This window comes from Notolabrus celidotus, chromosome 10, assembly GCF_009762535.1.
Source record: "Notolabrus celidotus isolate fNotCel1 chromosome 10, fNotCel1.pri, whole genome shotgun sequence".
Classification (NCBI taxonomy): Eukaryota; Metazoa; Chordata; class Actinopteri; order Labriformes; family Labridae; genus Notolabrus; species Notolabrus celidotus.
Genome location: NC_048281.1, coordinates 80,538 through 85,672, shown reverse-complemented (window position 1 = coordinate 85,672; position 5,135 = coordinate 80,538). Strand labels below are relative to the sequence as shown.

At 42.4% G+C, this 5,135-nt stretch overlaps 1 long non-coding RNA gene across 1 annotated transcript; it reads right to left on the bottom strand.

Annotated features, from left to right (window-relative positions):
- Positions 1–2,138: 2,138 nt before the first annotated feature.
- On the bottom strand, positions 2,139–2,870 carry LOC117820603. The gene is made up of 2 exons (XR_004632786.1): positions 2,572–2,870; positions 2,139–2,494 (listed from the first exon to the last, which is right to left on the bottom strand). It is a non-coding gene; the product is annotated as an uncharacterized LOC117820603 (long non-coding RNA).
- Positions 2,871–5,135: the final 2,265 nt, after the last annotated feature.

Genomic DNA, 5,135 nt, shown 5'->3' with positions numbered 1-5,135 from the left:
AATGAGAGAGACCTTCAATGTCCTCACCATGGTCCTCTTTAAAAAGCTCCCAGTCCTGTGAGTTGGGAGGAGGGTCCTTTAGGGATTGGACTCACACAGATGCTTGATTGGATTGAGATCAGGGGAACTAGGAGGCAAAGTCAACATCTTGAACTTGCTGTCATGTGCCTCCAGGCCACCTTCTGCTGTACGTACTTATTCGTCTGGCCATCACAATTTGGCCCTCGTCAAAGTCACTCGGGTCCTTGTTTTCCTGCTTCCAACATATCGACTTCAAGGGCAAAATGTTCACTTGATGCCTTACCTATCCCATCCACTGCTAGGTGCCACTGTGAAGACATAATCAATGCTTTTCAATTCACCTGTCAGTGCTCAGATTGCCATAGCTAAAGGGTGTACTAAACACTTGTTTCAATACTTATGTATAATTAATATTGTGCAGTGCACATCAGATACTGTCTCTAGAGTAATATTTGAATGACTTGGCGACTGTGGCTCAGTGGGTAGAGTCGGTCGTCTATCAATTGGAAGGTTGATTGTTCGATCCCAGTTACGGCAGTCAAATGCCCAAGTGTCCTTGAGCAAGACACTGAACCCCGAATTGCTCCCGCTGTTGTTCAGTAGTGTGTGAATGTGTATGAATGATATTAGCTAATACTGATGGTCCCTCACTATATAGCAGCCTCTACCATCAGTGAGTGAATGGGTATGAATCAGGGGTGCATCTCGCTCAGCTGGAAGTGAAGCTTCCAGCAAAGCGTCTGCCCCCTGGTGGCTGGTTGCAGTATAGGTCAAAAACTCTGTCTCCCCCATTCATTTGAATGGTGCTTCAGTCAAACTTTAAAAAATAAATACACGTGGTACGAATGTTTCTCACATCCGTATGCTGTGGTGATATGTAGTTATTATTTGACTGTTTTGTGTTCAAGGCCTCTTTTTTCTGAAAAGTTTCTTTTTCGTTAGTTATTGGAGGTTAAAAAACTGCGTTTTACTTCCGGGTTTGCTTTGATTGACAGCTGCCGTAGAGGGAAACTCCATAGGATCTTGTGACGCTACACTGTAGGGCGGAGCTCGTTACCGTGGCAACACAGAAATTCTGTGGCTTCACAGACTCTGGCTGCACAATGGCTGCACCCTGGAGCGTGTTTTTTTGGCTTCAGAACCGTACAACGAGAAAAGGCGGAGCAACGCTGTCCATTTTTACTTACAGTCTATGGTATGAATGGGTTAATGTGCACTTTGAGTGGTCAGAAAGACTAGAAAAGCGCTAAATAAGTACTAAATAAGTACTAAATAAGTACAAGTCCATTCACCATTGACTGACTTTTTTTTCTACCAAAGTCATTTTCTGGCTCTTGAGTAGGGGGGTGTCCAGGGGTGGCACTGGTCCCACATGAAATCTGTAGTGACTTTAGACAAACATCATCTTTTTAAGTCCTTAAGAATGAAGCTCTGCAGATGTATGTGTTGCCATTCTTTTGCGTTTCTTTATCAAGTCACACAATTACACAAAGGAATATAATGGCTGTATGACATTTAAAGATAGTAGTTAAAGTAGATAATGAAGGCAGGGAGGGTAAATGTTATCAACTTGTGTGTGCATGCATATCTTGGCAAACCCTGCCTATATCAGTTCCCCTGTTCCTCAGTACAGCTGTCAGGTACTCAATCTACAGCTGCTGAATGTCAAAAAAGTCCTTTTGATGTTTAGACACAAAAAACTTGCATGGACAAAGTCAGGAAAAATATCATTGGACAGTTATACAAAAATTCAAAACTCATTATTTTTCCCATCAAACACTGTGACCACTATGCCAAGCAGACTTTTGGAGTCTGTCATGGCTGCAGTTCATAAGATGGCAAACAGTAAATGTTGGTCTATCAAAGGTGAGAAAACTGCTAGTCCAACAAACCTACCTGTCCATCTCAGACTTGTGCTTCAATCATTTTTCAGTGTTGACTTCCTGCTAGCTGCCCCAGAACAGGGGATGCGGGATGCAGTGGCGGCTGGTGGAGTTTTCTCCAGGGGGACTATAACTCCAAGATAGCAAGCAAACATGTACTAAGTAATCACACTGTCACGGAGCAGGTCAGACACTCAGGTGCGGAACAACAGAGAGACACAGCAGACCAGCAGATACACAATAAAGATTTTAATAACAACAAAAGATCACAGTGAAGCACTGGCAGAAAAATGGTAACTAAGAGGCGGGGCAAAACCAACTAAAACTCTCTAAGGATTTGATTCTACAACAAAAGATCACAGTAAGCACTGGCATTAGAAAATGGAAACAAAAGAGGCAGGGCAAAACAACTAAAAACTCTCTACACTACAAGGCTAACCCAGAGAGAGAACAGGGAACCTTGGCTGACAGTCCAAAAAAGTCTTGAGGGAAGGGAGGCTGAGGAGGTGTGCAGCGTGGCTGAAGGAATTCCATAGTAAGTGCAGGATCAGCCGAAGCTTCAGACAGAGCAGGCAGAGTTGGTCTGAGATCTGCAGCACAGGAAACAAGAGGTTAATATCCAGAGTGGTAACAAAGACAAGGTAGAGCATAAGCTAGTTCGACTGACTGTGTTATACAACGGTCCGGCTCCGAGTTGTGACTGAAGTTAGGCTTTTATGGCGGAGGACACCTCACTCACGCTCACCTGGGGAAAAAAGGAAACAGGAGGGAAAGGAGGGGGGAAGGGAGAGACTGCCACTAAGCAGAGCTAAAGGGCCTGACACACCACAGAACTTGACATAGTCTATTATTTTAGATAGGATGTGCCTGCTTTTGTCAACCTCCACATTGTGCTTACGGATCCTTATCCTGTAGTCTTCATCAAGCTGACATGAAATGTTTCTTTTCCCAAACATGGCTCGTCACAGTGCAACTCACCACTGCACTTTATCATATTATTTTAGCCTGTACATATTAGTCAAGCCTATTTGTTGTTTGTTTGTATTTATAGCTAAGGTTATTGTTATTATATTTTTATTTTATTTTTTATTGTAGTTCTTATTCTTATTCCTATTCTGCCTTGTACAAAGAGAGCACAGTTTTCCAAAGTCAAATTCCTTGTGTGTTCAAGCATACTTGGCGAATAAAGCTGATTCTGATTCTGATTCTGATTCTGATTCTGATTCTGATTTTCCATGTGGAGCCCAGTTTGTTCATGCTTCTCTGTCTTTCCTGAAAAGGGCTTCAAATCAGTAATACCTGTCTTTATCCATGCTGGGTCAGATCCTGACGTTTGAAAAAGGTGGCAGGGAAAGCAGAATAAAGCATAAGCCTCACTACATGCAGTTAGCCAAGCCTTGTTGCTGAACCAGGTCCTGGTTTAAAAAGACCGGGTGTATTGTCTCCCTCTGTCTTTGCACTGCTGATTAATTGTGGTGTTTGACTGATCAGGTCCATGTCTTTCACGTGGAGCTTCTCCTGGTACATTCTCCTCTCTAAAGGTGATGTCTTAAGTGATTTCACTGAATTACTTAATTTCTCTTTCTCCATTCTGCATCTCTGTCCGATCGTCTCCAACTCCCGTGGCTCGACCAGGCTCGACCTGTCAATCAGCCGCACTTTATGACAGACGGCTGTGATGTTGGCCCCGTCCAGCTGCATTCAGCTCTGGGCGCAGGGAAGGTGTGCCCACATGGTCCAATCTCCTGTGTTGAAGAGGAGCTACTGCGCATGTACAAGTTTTAACCAGAGTCTAAAACACGTCACTAATCAGACAACACAGATGAACGAAACAACTTTACTCATCATCAACTATATAATATTTATCTTGCTCACCTAAAAATATATATATACATACAGTTCAGAATATTATTTTATTATTTCATTTTAATTACATTTTTTTATGTCTTATTGAAGGTAATGTGGTGGGGTGGCACCCTAGCGCCCCCTATTAGCCAGCCGCCACTGGCAGGATGCCTGGCCTGGGTGTTATAAGTGCCACTTTGATTTTCTGTTTGTTTTGTTTTTAGTCCCAACCCCCTTGCATAATTATGTTCTTGGCATTCTGCATCATTATTCCCCTTTTATTTGTCCCCCATCAAATCATGATGTGTTATTCTCCTCCGCTATTTAACATGTAGAGCAACACGCATGTCTGGAACATGACCTGTTCCTGTCCAACCTGTATTTGTTCAGACCGGTTGTTTGTCCTTTGCACCATCTGTTTATTAAAATATCATTTGCATGTTAATGAAAGCCCCTGACTTCTCTTGTGAGGAATACAAGAGAAAGCCAAAGTAATGTGAGCATAGCTGCCAGAACATCCAACAGCTTTTGGGACTGTATGTGCAAAGCCTTACATATCATTTCTGATAGTAATAGATTTATTTGTGTCCTTATCATTTCTATTGCACCGAGGGTTCAACCCCTGCATCTGGCCGACATGCTCTTGATGTAACTGACGAGTTGGGTTTCCATTTATAGCAGAATTATATTCTATTGCAAATCCCTCAGGTAACTAAAACTTCGATTGCTGTTGAGATCTAAAGCTCCAGCCCTAAAAAACAACTTCTGTCATGAAGCCTGAACCTTCGGATAGTTCATGTGGTTTTGTCTCAGTAAACATGGAAATGATTCCGGTCAGAAGATCAGGAAAGGAGAGACTATTCACAGCTCAAGGGTTCATTCGTGGGCTTGATTTACAAACAGAGGCAAAAAGGAGCATTTGTGAATATGTTAGTGAACTACCAAGAGAAAAATAAAGAATACATTTAAACATTTTTGTACACTACCACAAGACAGTGACTGTCTATTCATGGGGAATATCAATCTACTGAATTAAAGATTAAACAGGCAGTACTGGAGTCGTACAGAACAATCATTTGAATCTGATCACTGTATGCCAGATAAAAAATGCAAAGTGAATAGAGGGTGAAATCAAAATAACTTTTTACTCACAAACCCACAAATTGAAAAGAGGACAGTCCAAACTGATCCTGTTGCTCTCCTCTGCTGCTCCGCACCATGTTGGTGGTGCCTCACATGCTGTTGATGATGGCAGAGTGTAGTACCTCTGTGCAGGCTTTCTCGTAACTTCAGCAGTTCCTAAAATCATCAGTGACCCACCAGTGAGCCCATCAGCACAATCTAATACTGTGCAGCTTGATTTGGAAAACACTCATTTATATTCAA